The 17,348-nt window shown below is 41.0% G+C and overlaps 2 pseudogenes; both read right to left on the bottom strand.

The window, feature by feature from the left end:
- Positions 1-554: 554 nt before the first annotated feature.
- LOC141817685 (putative LRR receptor-like serine/threonine-protein kinase At2g23950) lies at positions 555-3,972 on the bottom strand (annotated as a pseudogene).
- Positions 3,973-9,014: 5,042 nt separating this feature from the next.
- Positions 9,015-11,615, bottom strand: LOC141817686 (uncharacterized; annotated as a pseudogene).
- Positions 11,616-17,348: the final 5,733 nt, after the last annotated feature.

Raw genomic sequence — 17,348 nt, 5'->3', positions numbered from 1 at the left:
CAAAATGATCGATTTTGATCCATCAAACTGTCAATTCTGAATCGTGATCGGATTAGATTAGGATCCATGTAGGATAAATTTTTCGGTTAATATAATTTTTAATTTCTTTTTCACTCACCAAATGAGAAAATGCAATGACATTAAAAAAGCAATGATTAAAGAAATAAATAATTATCTGATTCAACTAAAGACATCCTCGCTTCATAAATAATTATCCTTTTAAAGTTGTCTCAATTATTAATTTTTATAAATTATTAATTTTTAAATAAATTTATTTATTTTTTAAAAAAAGTTATTAATTTTATCACTATCATCAAACCTATAAAATGAGATAGATCCGAGTAGGACAACTTTCGAGTTAATATATTTTTTAATTTCACTCCACGATTAGTATTATAGGCCTTCACATCACCTTTTAACAAAGTAATAGAATGTGATTCTTTAAAACAGCTAAAGAAAACAGGGAATTTATTCGTGAAAAAAGGAGAAAAATTGCAGCCAAAATAAAAGAAATATATATATATATATAATATTTATATTTATATATTCTCCATTTTTCTTTTTTTAATAAATAATATTCATCTAAAAAGTCAATTTAAACTCATGTGTTAGTGGAATAAATCCTAAATAAAGTAAAAAGTAACCCTAACTTTATTTACGGCTCTACCTACCGCGGCCCGGAAAGCTCCATCTCGTCGACCATGGCGGCGGACGCAGCGTCGTCGTCGCTGTTGTTTTCCTCGTTGCCGCAATTGATGGTGAAGAACGCGTTGGGGTCGGCGTGGCTGCCGTCGTTCTTCGGGATTCGTACGGGCGGCCGGATGGAGGCCTCCCATTTGTCGGCCAGGCCGTCGCCTTCGAGCATCCGCACGACCTCCGACATCTTCGGCCGGTGGGCGGGGAGGAACTGCGTGCAGAGAAGGGCCACCTGCACCATCTCCGCCAGCTCGATCCTGTCGTAGTGCGTCCCCAGATCGCGGTCCACCAGCAGATCCAGCTTCTTCTCTTGGTACACCTTCCTCACCTGCGCGCAACCCCGAGGCGGCATTTTCACAAACACTTCGGTTGCTCAAACAGCAGGGAGATGGAGATGGGGGCGATCAACGTACCCAGTCGAGCATGGCGCCCTTCTGGTTCTGGCTGGGCCCCTTGCCGAACTCGAGGACGCGGCGGCCGGAGATCAGCTCGAGGAGGAGGGTGCCGAAGCCGAAGACGTCGGTCTTGTCCGAGGATTGGCCGGTGGAGAGGTACTCGGGGGCGATGTGGCCGACGGTGCCGCGGACGGCGGTGGTGACGTGGGAGTCGTCGTGGTCGAGGAGCTTGGCGAGGCCGAAGTCGCCGACGACGGCCTCGCAGCAGTCGTCGAGGAGGATGTTCGCCGCCTTGACGTCGCGGTGGATGATCTTCGGGTCGCACTGCTCGTGGAGGTAGAGGAGCCCGGGCGGCGCCCAGGGCGATCCGCTTCCGCGTGCTCCAGTCCAGCGCCGGCTTTCCTGAACCAGAAAAACGCGAAAGTTAAAGCAAATCATGACCGTTCGTTCCGGAGAGATGAGATGGGAGACAGATGTGGGTGTGATTGGTCAATTGTGCGTCAGAGGAACGGCGTGCTATGATGACGACGATGAGGCCGGGAATCGCAGAACGTACGGCTGAGATGAGCTAACTCTTACGCGAACTGTATTAACTGCACTCTGTGGTCTGGTACCCGAAACTGACTACTACGAGACAAAAATGAAGACGCGGTTGTTACACCCCGCTCTCGGATCCCCTCCAAATCGCTTTGCACCAGGATATTTCAAGATTATGCTCGAACCGTTGGATTACCGGAGTAGGATAAGGGATGCGAGGGAGGGAGGAGCTTTACCTCGGAGGCGGGCGGCGACGCTGCCGTTGGGCATGAAGGGGTAGACGAGCAGGCGTTCGCCTCCGGCGGCGCAGTAGCCGAGGAGGCGGAGGAGGTTGCGGTGGATGGCGAGGCTGATCATCTCGACCTCCGTGCGGAATTGGGCCTCGCCGGAACCGGAGCCGACGGCGTCGGCCCGCAGACGCTTCACCGCCACCAAGGTGCCGTCGGGCAGCCTCCCCTTGTAGACGTGTCCGAACCCACCCTTGCCGAGCACGTTACGGCCGCTGAAGTTCTCCGTCGCCGTCCGAAGCTCCCTGAGTGTGAAGCGCCGCAGGTTCCCCAGCCCTGCCCCTGCCGCCGCCGCCGCCCCTTCCTCCTCCCGCTCTGTTTGCATGAGACAAAACCTAACACTTGCACTACCATGCCCATATATCTCTTGTGATGCAGGATGGCACTCACCGCTGAGACCGAGGACCCATTGGTTCTTCTGCCGCTTTCGGCGGCAAAGGAAGAGCAGCAGGGCAACGAGGAGCAAGAGCAAGGAGCCACCGAGACTGACGCCCATCGCAATGCCCAGCTTCTTCGCTTTGGATCTCTCTGAAACGACATGGAAAGCAAACTGTAGCTCAGAACGTAAACTTGCTACGCGATGAAGTAAAATGACTGGATCAAATAAAGTACTCTGAGTCGATGATTCCACGAGGAAGGGAAGGGAGCTGGGAACGGCAGTCCGCGAGCACTCATCCGTCCTGCTGCCACATATTAATGGATTCCCGACGATGCTGAGGAAACGAGAGATGAAGGAACAATTTAGCAACAAGCAGATGCAATAGAAAACATCTCAATTTCAATCCAAAGTTTACTTGAAAGTTCTGATTGGGAATGGGAACTCGGAAACATGTCCGGTGAGATTGTTGTACGACAAGTCCCTGCAAACCAGTGAAGCTTTGATAAGTCTTCTGTTTAGAAGAAAAGAAAAAAAAAAAGAAGAACGCCATTGCGGCTGCTCACAAGAAGGAGAGCTGCGTGATTTTGGACAGCGACGCGGGGAAGGGTCCGGACAGGGTGTTGTTGTTTAGCCTCCTGCGGAGAGGATCGAGGAGAGAGATTAGAAATTTAACGGCAACAAGTCGAGAGCATCAAAAGACCCGCAGAAGCATGCTTGATTTGGATTCTTGTGGAGATCTCCTTGTATTCTTTCGATGGCATGTTAAGGATTAAGACGTGTTGTATGTCTCACAGATATCGAAGGCTGGCGAGGTGGCCCAAGGAGTCTGGGACGCCGCCGGAGAAATGGTTGTTGGACAGGTCCAAAGACTGCAGCTTCGAGAGCAGGCCTAACTCCGCCGGTAGCTCGCCGGAGATGTTGTTGTTCTGCAACAGCCTGAAAAAAATAGAAAGAAAGAGTAGAGCAGAGTTGAGGAGCACAAAGTCCTGCGCCATAGACGAAGCTCTGCAAACATCGCTCACACTTGTTGGAGATTGGTGAGGTTCCCTATCCGCCCAGAGAGTACTCCCGAAAGATTCTGGCTCGGCGCTCCCCTGCAAGAGAAAACATGGAAAAAAATTGCTGAATTTAGCTTCTGCTGAATGGGACGGAAGAGAGGGGGAAGACTCACAGGCCAATAACATGGTTGTCTGAAGAACAAGTGATCATCGCCCAGCTACAGGGATCCACAGAGTCTTCATCCCAGTTGCTCAAAACCCCATGAGGGTCGTGCAAATCGTTTCGAATACCAATCAAAGCCTCCACTAGAAAGGACGACGACAACAAACCCACACAAATCAGTCGAAAAGAGGCACAGACGACTACGATAGACTAAAACCAGGGAATACCTTCCATGTTAAGTGGCTCGAAGGAGAAGGAAGCAGAGAACAAGAAGGAGAAGAAGAAGAAGAAGCAGAAGAGGCAGCAGCAGCAGCTCGAAGCCATCGTAGGTAGGGAGGGAGCAGCAGAGGGAGCAGCACACAGCAAAAGGACGGGGTGTGTTATATGTGATCAAGAGGGGATGGGCATCATGGATGAGGCCTCAGGCTCAGGTGCCGATGTGCCATGCCATGCCATGCCATCATGACTGAGGGGGAGATGACTGAGAACAATGAGAATGTTGAATGGGGGGGGCCATTATGATGCTGGGGAGCTCATCATGGAGCATGACATGGGTGCAAAGAGAGCATGCATGGCCTGGTGAAGACAGAGTAATTCGAAATCAGGGAGCTGATTTGGGTGTCAGTGTCTGGCGAGAGTGTGAGTCCACTCATTCCATGGCTTGGCTGCTGCGTTGGGAGGGCAGAAAAGAGGTGGGAGAGGGATGAGAGAGAGGTGGAAAAGCAGAAAGGAGTAAAGAGAGAGGGAGGTGTCCTTGTTTATGTTTGTTTTTGCTGGCTGCTTGGCCTTTGGATAAAGGAGGATTGGATTCTTTGGGAGTGTTGGAGGGAATTGTGCTCAATTATTGCTGGTTTAGCAAATGGATCCTTTGGTGGCTGCTTTTGTTGTTCTAGCACAAAGGTGGAACTTAATCTATGTTTGATGACTAGAAATTTTGTCTAAACATCTTTAACATATACAAGGAGTTCTAACATGATGAGCATAGTTTTAGGAGTAAATTTTCTAAAACAAATGTTTACTTTTATTTTTCTTGGGTAAAAAAAAAATGACATTCCAAATTATACAAATTATTAAAAGGATTTTTTTTAAAAAAAGTGAAAGAGCGTCTCATCACGAATTTTATTCGTAAAATGTAGTTGATCCAACATTGTTGGTAGCTAATACAATTATTTTAAAATAAATTTGATTAATTTAAAATAATTTTGACTAAATTGATAAATAATATAATAGTATTTAGAGTTTATGATTGACGCTGAATAGGATAGCGGTTATCCTACGAACAATATTGAATTCGTTGGTTCAACTGCGAACGACAGAAATAATCTTCTAAAACTTATTAATTCGAAATAATACCCAGAGATAGAAAAGTAAACGGCTTCACTAAAAATATTATTAAATCAAAAACTTCTTCTTGTTCTAAAAGGGAGGTTGGTAACCTCAAGCTCTTCTCATCATAGTTTGAAGAGTAATATAACTATGTTAGAGGATATAAATTAATTGTGCTGCTAGATATTCCTGCATCAATGATGCACCAAATACATCATAGCCATGGAGTTGAAGAGTAAAATTTTATGTTATTATATGTTTAGTTTTCTCTTCTATACACATATTTTATATTACTTGGGCTATTGTAATTACATTAATAAATTGTCGTACACTAGCATATTCTAATGTTGATAATCAAGCTCTATCTCTATTTATTCCCCCTTTAGTTAGGCCATTGTTAATCATACATAATGCATTGAAGATAGATCTTTATAAAAAAATGATAAATCTCAGTCAGTCTCATGGACTCAATCCCTGGGGGTGGCCGACCCGGTCCCACGGAAGTTTCCCACCGACCACCAGGGTAAATCGGGAAGCGCATACGGCGGCCAATCCAGATGCCCAGCATCCTTTGATTGCGTTCCCCATTTGGAAAAAAATTCTTACAAATACGTCGTAGCTCGGGATCAAACCGCGGGTCCCTAGGTCACAACCCGGATGTCCTACCGTTGCACCATTGCCCCGGGGACGAAGATAGATCTTTATAGGTTTGGCATGATATGCACTCACTCCATTTTATGAGAAATTTCCCAGTGTCTCAACATGTTCAACAAGCAAAAGTACTATCCTCTAGCTCCTCGGGCTATTATTTGGGAGAAACTTAGAGTGTCACAGTTCGATATCCTAATAATTAATAAAACAAATTTTATGAAATCAGATCGATCATCTTCCTAATTAATTGATTTGAAGAGTAGACTATGCTTTACTTTTGTCATCTTTCTCCACATTCAAATGAATGGCCATAACCATTCAAAGTCACGCCAACTTTGTGAAGTCTTTTAGAAATTTTCCCTATATTGGGAGGTAGTTTGTGTCCATTCCAATTTGAGACATGTCAATTCCTACTACTCTTCTTCGAGAATGTTTTTTTTAATGATCATAGACAATATGTTTTATGGGAAAAAAATAAATAAAAAAGACATCTCAAATTATACAAATTATTAAAAAAACATTAAAAAAATTAAAAGGATATCATATCAAAATATTTTTTTATTAATTAAATCAAAATTATTAAAATTGTATTAAAATAATTATAAAAAATTATTAAATAACTATTACAACAATATAATAGTATTGTATTATATGTTATATATTGTAATAGTTATAGAATAACTTTTATAATTGTAGCTGTTATAATAACGTTAAAAATAAAATATAATATTAGAGTAGATATTCGATAGCTTCTATATATTATAATAATAAAAAATATTGAATTAAAGGGTATTCTAAAAATAAAATATCTTTTTTATTTTTATTTAAAGAGATGTACAATTTGAATCTCAACTATAACACACGGTGGGATATTTTTCTTAAGTGGAAGAAAAAATCTGAAACACTAACTGTTGAGCGTGGAGCCGTGTGCGTTTTTGAATTTATTTTGATGATCGATGAAAAATTTTCATGCGAACGAATTATAAAAAAAAACACTCAACAAAATATAAAAGCTTGGATACTGCCTACTCGCTTCCGAGATATAGCTGAGTTGGTTACGACGCAGTAGACTTGCAGAAGAGGACAAGTGTTCAAATCCTGGCGAAGTCAGGTAATACCCTCCTGCGTCGTGACCAACTGCAGTTTCTCGATTTACCTCCTCACAAATGGTCGTGGGGCCGATTATGTGGGGCCGCTAGCTCGATTTACCTCCTCACAAATTATCGTGGGACCGATCATGTGGGACCGCTAAGGTGACGAATTTCACCACTTTGCATAAGAATTGGATACTGCCTACTCCCCACCTCTGTTCAAAGCTCACCCACTCCCAGATTGGCCATGGAAGTTGGATTCTCCTGCATCTCTTTCAGTGAAGGAACTAAAGAAAGGTGGAGGATTCCACCATGGCTCGCAGCAGAAACAGAGAAAAAGGCGAAACAAAGAGAAAAAAATGGAAAGTAGATTGGCATAATAATTCAATCTCTCTTATTCAAAAGAAAAAGGTGTTGATTCTTAAGATTTACGGCTGGGGAGCCAGGGAAGTGTAAGTAAAAGTTTTAGTATTTAAATGATCCATGATTAAGCTGTAAAACACAGTGATCATTCTTGTGCCAGTTAAGGTGATTCTCCCACGTTCGAGTGATATGCAAGCTTTTGGTGTACATAAAGGAAGGAGATAAAGCAAAAGGCAACGTGGCAAGGTTTTGCACGCACCTTCGTCGCCCTCCCCCACGCCCCTCCTCTTTCACTGCCCTTTGATTCTGTTTCTGCTGCAACCTTAAAGTTAAAGATAAGCATGGCCAGGCCAGGCCTTCCCTTTCTTGTCTTTTGAAAAACATAGGAGGAATTAGCATAATATTAATAGGATACAAAGTGCTTAAACATACAGGAATCCTAATCCTTTTGCACAGGAATTAGGGTCTTCATCTAATCAAATGAAAGTTAGGTATGCTGTTTGATTGCTTTGTGCCAAACTGTGGGCTGTTAGTGGTGCACTTGCATGTCATTTATTTAGATACTGAATAGCATGAGATGGTGTTCATTAATTCTGATTCTTTTGAGTCTGGTCTATGGTGGAGTGTGTATTGACTAGCTGCTTGTTCTAAAATTTCAGAAATCCAAGTCGTATAAATTCGATGACTTGAATTCAAAATTCATTGATGGACCTAGATAGTTTTGATCAAACTCATTCCAACTTCTGTGGATTTATTAGGTGAACTTGAGTCTAAATAAGTCCTGATTTACTATTTTAAAATCTTCTCAATAATACTCAAAATAAATTGAAACTTTCAACCACTTAGTGTGTTGATTTTCGAAGACCTTGATGATGCTAATCTTCGAAAATTAATATCATAGTATATGAGAAGAATCAATACTATGGTGTTGATTTATGAAGATCAACATCATTGTGATTTAGAAACCAACACCACAATGATATTGTATTTAAGTTGTGATACTGATTTTTAAAAATCAATATTAAAATCATTTTTTATTTTATTGTATTTATTAATAAAATCAGCTCTAATTATTATTATTATTTTTTATTCTTTTATAATTAGATATTATATATATATAATATTTTATTAACTTCTTTTATATTTCTTAATTTTGTTTATTAAAGTTTAAAAATAAAAATAAATAAATTTAAGAATTATCTATTATAGTTAAAATTAAAATTTAATTTAATTTAAAAGAAAAGATGTTGTATGGAAAAGGAAAAGAAAAGAAAGAGAGAGAAGTGAAGAAATGTTGCATGTAAGGAAGAGCGAGAAAATAAAAGAGAAAAGGTTAATTGTCGGCAGAGGGGTAAAATGAAAATTATGTACATCTTTTGAGAAAAACAAAAATCAAGTGTGTTTTTTTTGGACATTCTCAAATTTTACATGCGTCGATTGAGAATTTGTCGTTGCATCTATATGGATATTTTATCTATTGTTTGTTTTTTAGGAAGGTCATGCAATTGTCTTGGCAAACGAAGAAAATTAGGCTCAAGGAAAATCTTTGAACGAAGTTTGTACAGTCTCCCATTGTCATGAACAACACATGAACTGAATTTTTTTAGTTTGTCTAAGTTTCGTTTATTAATTTTAAAGATAGACAATCTTCTCTAATTCACTTATTATTTTAGAATATAATTTTACATACTCCACCTCTAAAATATTTATTCCATTTTAAAATTTAAACTCACTTATTATTTTTCTAAATGTTTACCACTTGATGAGACCTACATGGGTATTTTATCTATTGTTTATTGTTTTAGGAAGGTCAAGCAATTATCTTGATAGAAGAAGAAAATTGGGCTCAAGGAAAATCTTTGAAAGGAGATTGCAGTGTTGTATACGTCTACCATTGTCATGAAAACATAAATCTCATCCACAAACCTAAGTCTAGGAAATTTGGCTTCTTAAAATTCTTCCTTTGAAGAAAAATAATCTTGCATTCTTAGAGACATTGAAATATGTAAAAATAAATAAATAAATAAATACATTACATGCATATATATATGATAAAATGTGGTAGTAATACAATTTGGCATGGTCGATTTGTCCTCCTTGTGTTACATGAAATTGCTAGTGATTAAATTTAGTAGCCCTTGAAGATTGGTGGAGGTGGTGATGCGTAGCTCAACCCACCCACTGGTGGTAAGATATGAACCTCTTCTGGGGACTCTGCTGGAGATTGGTCGGGAGGTGAAAGAGATGAAGAAGTTGGTGTTGGTGTTAGGTTGCTGTTGGTGGTGGTGGTGGAGAGAAGACAGGAGGTGGAGGTGAGAACACGGGTGGAGGTGGGGATGCTATCGGTGGTGGAGGAGAGTTCACTGGTGGTGGTGGTGGTGGTGGTGAGAAAGCAGGTGGCGGTGGGGGAGGTTGTGTTGGTGGCGGTGGAGGTGGTGATTGGACTAGAGGAGGTGGTGAGTACGCTGGTGGTGGAGGAGACTGAATTGGTGGTGGTGGTGGTGGTGGTGATTGAGTCGGTGGAGGCGGTGAGTACACTGGAGGAGGAGGAGATTGTACTGGAGGAGGTGGTGACGACTGCACTGGTGGCGGAGGAGATTGTACTGGAGGAGGAGATTGTGCTGGAGGAGGTGGTGACTGCACTGGTGGCGGAGGAGATTGTACTGAGGAGGTGGTGACTGCACGGGTGGCGGCGGAGGAGATTGTACCGGAGGCGGCGGTGAGTGCACTGGAGGTGGAGGAGATTGTACCGGAGGTGGTGGTGAGTGCACTGGAGGTGGAGATGATTGTACCGAAGGTGGTGATGAAAACACCAGAGGTGGAGGTGATTGTGTTGGAGATGACGATGGAGGTGACTGTCCTGGAGATGATGGTGGAGGTGACTGTATTGGAGATTGTACCGGAGGTGGTGGTGAGTGCATGATGATTGTACCGGAGGTGGTGGTGATGAGAACACAGGAGGTGGAGGTGATTGTGTTGGAGACGACGATGGGGGTGATTGCATTGGAGATGACGATGGAGGTGACTGTCCTGGAGATGATGGTGGAGGTGACTGTATTGGAGATTGTGACGGAGGTGATTGTACCGAAGGAGCCGGTGAGTCCATCGTTGGCGGTGGAGATGAAATTGAAGGAGCTGGTGGTGTTGTGTTTGCTGAAGGAGACGGAGATTTAGTCACTAATGGAGGTGATGAATCCACCACTGGTACTGTTGATGGAGAGTTCACTGGAGTAGTAGTAGTAGTCTGTGAGGGGGATGATTGTGGCGGTGTGTTCTCTGGTTTTGCTGTTGGTGTCTCCGGCGATGACCCTGCAGGCGGAGGTGGTGACCGAAATCGCTCCACTGGTGATCTATCATAAGGTGCTGGCACTGACACTGTTGAAGATGGAGAACTAGGTGTAGGTGTTGATGATGATGGCGGCCTTGATGATGGTTGCGAAGGTGAAGGTGTCGACGACGACGACGACGATGGAGTGCTAGTCGACGACGATGACGACGACGATGGAGTACTAGTCGATGAAGAAGAAGAAGACCCACCACCACACTTTTGCTTGCCACAATCCACTTGGTGATTCACCACAGCCGAACAGGCCTCTGCTTGCCTCTGTCCTGGCCTATTCTCAAGGCAATTGCTTCCATCATCGAACAAGACATTGTCATCAGTTTTCGACGATGCCACGCACTCGTCGTCTTCCCCATTGAAGTAGTTGTCGGAGAAGGTGAAATTAGTGAGGCTAGGCAAGCGACAGAGACTCTTCGACACTTCCCCCGTAAGCACATTGTGCGATACATCCAGTTGTTCCACTTTGTTCAACCCCGTAAAGCTGATCGGAAGCACGCCCACCAGTGAATTCCAACTCGCATCGAACACAGTCGCATTGCCGAGGAGCCCGATCTCCATGGGCAAGCAACCAACGAGCTCGTTGTTCATCAAGATCAACTCGTTGAGAGTGGCTCCCATCCTTCCTGTGCTGCTCGGGATGCATCCCCCGAGCTCGTTGTTGGCCAAAACGATGATCGACGCCGTCGAATTGCCGAAATTCTCAGGAATGCCGGAGGTGAACCTGTTGTTGTTTAAGAAGATGGCGTCGAGTTGCTTGTCGAAGAGCTCCGACGGCAAGGGACCCTCGAAGTCGTTGTAACGAAGGTCGAGGTACCTCAACGACGGCAAGCCGACGAGCACCATCGGGAATGGCCCGACGAAGCGATTGTTGCTCACGTCGATCTCGTAAAGGAGCAACAGCCTCGAGAAGCTCTTGGGAATGATTCCGCAGAATCGATTGGAGTTGATGTGGAAGAGCGCCATGTCTGTGAGCAAGCCGAGCTCGTTTGGAAGATAGCCGGCGATGTCGGCGCCGTTGATGTCGATGCCGGCGACGACGTCGACGGAAGCGTCGTCGAGCGCTTTGGCACAGAACACGCCGGTGTAGTTGCACACGTCGGGGCCGACCCAGTCGCCGGTGACATTCGAGGGGTCGGAGTACATGGCGTGACGCCAAGCTTGAAGGGCGATGTAGGCACGTCGAATGCGAGGGTTGGTGAATTGGTAGTCGACTTTCACGTCGAATTCAAAGTCGTCGGAAAGATCGACGTTCTTGGAGAGGCTGAGGAGTTGCCGACGAGCGATGAAGGCGACTTCGGCGTCAGTGAGAGCGAGGGCGTGTGAATTACAGCAGGCGATGATGGAGAGGAGGAGGAACAAGAGGAAAGGTAGACCAAAGGTCTCCATGTCCCCGAAATGGAGAGCCCAAGGCAGGCGATGGTACGAGGGAAGAAGAAGAAGATGGTAATTATAAGTAATAAAATAGAAGGTGAAGGATTGGTTATCCATCTTTCTTGGGGAATTCATTCGTTAAGACTAAAATAAGCATGAAAGAAAATAATTAATGCCCATTATATATCTTTTCTTTGGCTTGCTTAAATTTAGTAACTTATTTATTGATTAAATACTATATATAAAATGATTAATATTTATTTTTAATTTAATACAATAAAAGAAATTCATGAAATAAGTTTTCACATGTATCAATCTATGACACTTCTAACACTTAGTTTAATCCATTTGTTCTTTGAATATTCGAACATAAAGATCCAGAAGGCTGATAAAAAAATAGAAATTACATTGATTTTTGGCTTTGTCAAAATCATACGTCGTAACCAACAAATGTGGAAATAGCTACCCAGCGATCCCATGGAAATAGCCACCTCAGTGACCCCACATAGTTGGCCTTACGATCATCTGTGAGGAGGTAAATTGAAAAGTTACAATTGACCACGACGGGGAGGGCATTACCTTGAATATCACACACACACATAACATTAGTGATTAAAGTAGAGATAATTGAAGGATTAAATATTTACTTTGGTGGGCTAATACTCAATTAACAACCCACAATAATTGTCATTAAGGAATTAAACCTAATTAAATGATCTAATACTTAATGCAAAAGATAGTTTATACTATTGGATGTGAATTGTATGTGTAGATCTAATCACTTGGTTTGTTAATATTAATGAGTTGTTAACGGGTAATAAACTTTATAGTGGATAATCTCCTAAAAGATGGACCTAGATATAAGAAGAGAAAATTTGATTTCAATTAGACATGCTGAAATCTACTTCCTTCTTCTTCCTCCTTGACTCTCCCTCATTGAGATGAGAATTTTGGTTATCGCTCATTCATGTATAAGAGCATTCCACTGTGCTTGCAGGAATTTCAATCGGCGACAAGTAAGGAACAATGATTTTAACATTAGATTCAAGTCGGTCCATAGCTTGCCATTGCATGTCATTTTCAATGGAAACCTTATAAATGATGATAACTAGATCCTATGATGCTTTCTTTAGTTTGATTATGATGTATCACAAATGCTTTCAATAATGTCTTACATCACCTTTGTGTCGGAGGATTTATTCCAAAGTGCATATATTGGTACGCACACGACGAACTATATAATCGTGAGCATGTTGAGTGTTGTGTCTTCATTCTTTGATGAATATTTGATTCTTAATCTATTTACGCAACTAAGAGTTGAACAAATTGATATGAGATATGATTGTTGTTAATTTAAGGAGATTACAATATAAGTTGGGTAGCACAAGCATTGATGAACATGGAGTGGTAATAAAATGATATATTTCAGAGGTATCGTAAGACAATCATCATATTATACTATTTATTTGATTAAAAAAATACTATTTGAATATATATTTTTTATGTATTTGATTTGATTTTAAACTCAATTACTGATGTCCACAATACAATACATAGCATGAAAGAAATTGAGATTGGATCACAATTAGTGTGTATCTCTACATATATAATTATGTACGTATTGAAATATTCCCTAGTCGATGAATTAATGAGATTGGACAACATCAATTCTGTGAGACTAACATATGTTAGACTCTTTAATTTTGCCAAGCAGCCGATCTTTACTGACTGAAAATATTGAGATGTTGAGAGTTAACATATAGATGCTAATTAAGGATAACTAGTTCATTGGAAATGACCTGCCATAAGATTTCATGTGGTTCTATGAATGTCTATGAAGATCTCATTGCATCTCGAGTGCGAGTATCATCTGATTTGAGGTATTCAAGTCATCTTACTTATGGAGATTTATACTTTGACATTTTAAACAAGCGTCTCTATGGAAGTGTGGACCCGGGATGATTGAGTATAAGCCGAAGAGTTCGAAGGTATTTGAATAGCCAACGGAGGATTCACCACTCCTTTAATTATAAGACGTATATCTTATGGTCATTTGTCAAGATTGTTACTCGCAAGTCTTTGGCCAAAATAATAACATGTCAAGAGGATGGTCGTCTTGACAATTGTTTTGAGTAACTTGAATCCACAAGACAAGAAAATACAGTTTGGGCTAGGTGTGGTGTAGTCAGCCTAATGGGGACTGACACATAGATCATGTCTTAAACTAAGCGGATATAAAATGGTGAAAGGAACAGAGACACGTTTAACCATGCTATTGAAATGTTCAGAAATAGTTCTAGAATCAACTATAATTTTTTGATTAATTAGAGGTCATGATGTATAACTAGGTACCACTCATGATCGATCTATAATTAATAGTTAATTATAGGCAGCCAACATAAACTGGGAACCTAAAAGGTTACACGCACTACGAATTTTTTCAAGAGACATAAAATAAATTTGAGAATTGAATTCTTAGATCAAGAGAGATTGAGTCTAGTTGAACTAAACGAAAGATAAATATGGAAGATATTTTGCTAGAAAGTAAGTGTAGATGGGTCACGTCTTTTGAAGACAAAGTGGATCCTCTTTGATTTAATTATAAACTAAATTGGTTTGATTTTAATTAAAGATGGTTTGGTTTTGAACCAATACGGTTTGGTTGTGAACCAAACTTAAATTTAGCGGTTTGGACTTTTGGGTTAATAGATGTGGGTTTTTGGTTAGCGAACCAAATCCGTTAGAGGTATATAAATATAACTCTTATGAAAAGTTATTTATAAGGTTTAAAATCTAATTTTTTTATTTAAAATCATAGCCCCTCTTCCTCTTTGCCGCCCAAGCGCCCCGGTTTGGTTTTGAACCAAATTTGAAGCTAAAAGATAGGGGTTTAGTTTAACATATTTTGTTAATATTTCTTAACAAAATATTTTCTGTTAAATACATATAAATATATCTCTTATGAAGAATTATTTACAGGAATTAAAAAGGTAATGGTTAGATTTTAAAAATCCAACACAAACTCCTTCTATTCTCCTCTTGTTGCTGCCCAAGCAACCCCCCTTCTCAAGTTGGTGCCGCCTACTTTTGTTAGGGTTTCTTGTTACCACCAGCCAAAGAACCTCCTCCAAAGCTTGACACTAATTTCTAATCTCAAGGATCAGTACCTCACAAGGGTCAACTGTTCCGAAGCCAAAGGAAGTTGCAAACCAGTGGTGGAAGCAAGGAACGCAAAGAGAAGTAAAACGGTTGTTTCTCCACTGAAAGGTATCGCTTCTTTTTTTCGATTGGATTTTTATTTCAGGGCAATTGTTACCGCTGAAACATCCACACCATATTGGTTTATTGCCCCTTCTTTATAGTGAACCATACGACCTTCTAATGCGCCCACCGATTTGTTGGGTTGCAAAGGTGCAAACATAGTCCCACATCTATAACATATGGAAAAGATCATGGGTTTAAAAGGATGGAAGATATCTCCATTGGCATGAGGCCTTTTGGGGAGAGCCCAAGAGCAAAGTCATGAGGGCTTAGGCCCAAAGTGGACAATATCATGTCATTGTGGAGATACAGACATCCTTGGGGACCCTACAATTGGTATCAGAGCGAGGCCGCTCTTCACCGGACTAACCGCCGGATGAGCCATGATCCGGATCTAACCATGTGGGTTGAACCTTAAAACAAAGGAAGTGGGGGCTCCCGTGTTTGAATCAAGAAGGACCAGACACCGGGCAGGAAGTCCTAGTAGGTCGGGTAGACCGAGGGGCAGGAAGTCCTGGTTGCGGCTGGGTAGAAAGTCCTAGTAGGTCGGGTAGACCGAGGGGCATGAAGTCCTGGTTGCAGCTGGGCAAGAAGTCCTAGTATGTCAGGGTGGACCGAGAGGCAGGAAGTCCTGGTTGCGGCTGGCCAGGAAGTCCTAGTAGGTCGAGTGGACCGAGAGGCAGGAAGTCCTGGTTGCGGCTGGGCAGGAAGTCCTGGTAGGTCGAGGATTCAGACATCAAACGGAGACTTTCCGTTTGAGGGGGGCATGTGGTCCTTTGTTTGAGGGGGGGATTGTTGGGTTGCAAAGGTGCAAACATAGTCTCACATCTATAACACATGGAAAAGATCATGGGTTTAAAAGGATGGAAGATATCTCCATTGGTATGAGGCCTTTTGGGAGAGCCCAAGAGCAAAGCCATGAGGGCTTAGGCCCAAAGTGGACAATATCATGTCATTGTGGAGATACAGACATCCTTGGGGACCTACACGTCCTACAAAATCAACTCACAAAGTAACTAATTTAAATTAAACAAATTCAATCCTCAAACTACTATACTTAGACCTCTTTGATTCACATGGGGCTAAGCCACTAAGCGAAAACTAATACTGTTTAGTAATAATTGATGATTACTCTAGGTTCACTTGGGTAAAATTCTTAAAAATTAAAGATGAAACTTTTAAAAAATTTACCAATTTATGCAAACTAATAGAAAATGAACAGGATATAAAAATTAAAAGAATATAGAGTGACCTTGATGGAGAGTTTAAAAATGCTAAGTTTAATAAATTGTATCAAGTTAATGGATACCACCATGAGTTTTCATGTCCTAAAACCCCATAATAGAATGGAATAGTAGAAAGGAAAAATAGAACTCTACAAGAAGTAGCTAGGACAATGTTAAATGAATACAAACTAATCAACCAATTCTGGACTGAGACAATAAGCACAGCCTGCTATATTCAAAATAGGATATTAATTAATAAATATCATAATAAAACCTCCTATAAAATATATTATAATAAAATATCTAATTTAAATTACCTAAAAGTATTTGGATATAAAATACACATACTAAACATAAAAGACTACTTAAAAAAATTTACACCCAAAATCACTAAGAGAATATTCTAATTAAGTTATTCTACAACCAGTAGGGCATATAAGATCTATAACAAGGATACCCTAAAAGTTGAAGGAACTATAAATATAATATTTGATGAAGAAAGTAATAATAATCAACCTAATGAACAACTTAATAATCCACAAAACCAAGAAGAAGAGGAAATTCAACCTAACTTAAACATAATCAAATGAGAAGATAGAACTGACCCAAATTTAACTGAACCAAATATCACACGGGCACCTAGATTAAGAGTCAATCGCCCATCTGATCAAATATTAGGTGATCCTAACCTAGAAGTTCGAACTAGGTTATCCTATAGAAATCTAAGCTAAATAGTACTAATATCCAATATTAAACCAAAGACTATAGAAAAAGCCCTACTTGACCCTTATTGAATAATAGTAATGCAAGAGGAACTAGTGCAATTTAAACGAAATCAAGTATGGGACTTAGTTTTCATGTCAAACAACAAATCTATCATAGAAACTAAATGGGTATTTAGGAATAAAATAGATGAAAAAGGGAAAGTTGTGAGAAACAAAGTTAAACTAGTAGATAAGGGGTTTAGCCAAGTAGAGCGACTAAACTACGATAAAACATATGCACCCGTAGCTAGACTTGAATCCATCAGAATGTTATTAGCCTATGTGGCTCACAAAGAATTCAAGCTCTATCAAATGAACGTAAAGTCTACATTCTTGAACAGGTTCATTAAAGAAGAAATCTATATACATCAACTACCTAGGTTTGAAGATAAAGATCATCCAAATTATGTCTTCAAATTCAAGAAAACCTTATACGACTTCAAACACATACTTAGGACATGGTATGAAAGACTATCAACATACCTAGTCTAAAGGAA

This window comes from Curcuma longa, unplaced genomic scaffold (genome assembly GCF_044706935.1).
Source record: "Curcuma longa cultivar G26 ecotype Majalengka, Jawa Barat unplaced genomic scaffold, ITB_CL_G26_1.1 contig_21530, whole genome shotgun sequence".
Taxonomy (NCBI): domain Eukaryota; kingdom Viridiplantae; phylum Streptophyta; class Magnoliopsida; order Zingiberales; family Zingiberaceae; genus Curcuma; species Curcuma longa.
Note: the sequence above shows the minus strand (reverse complement) of the source record. Positions and strands in the feature narration are given on the sequence as shown.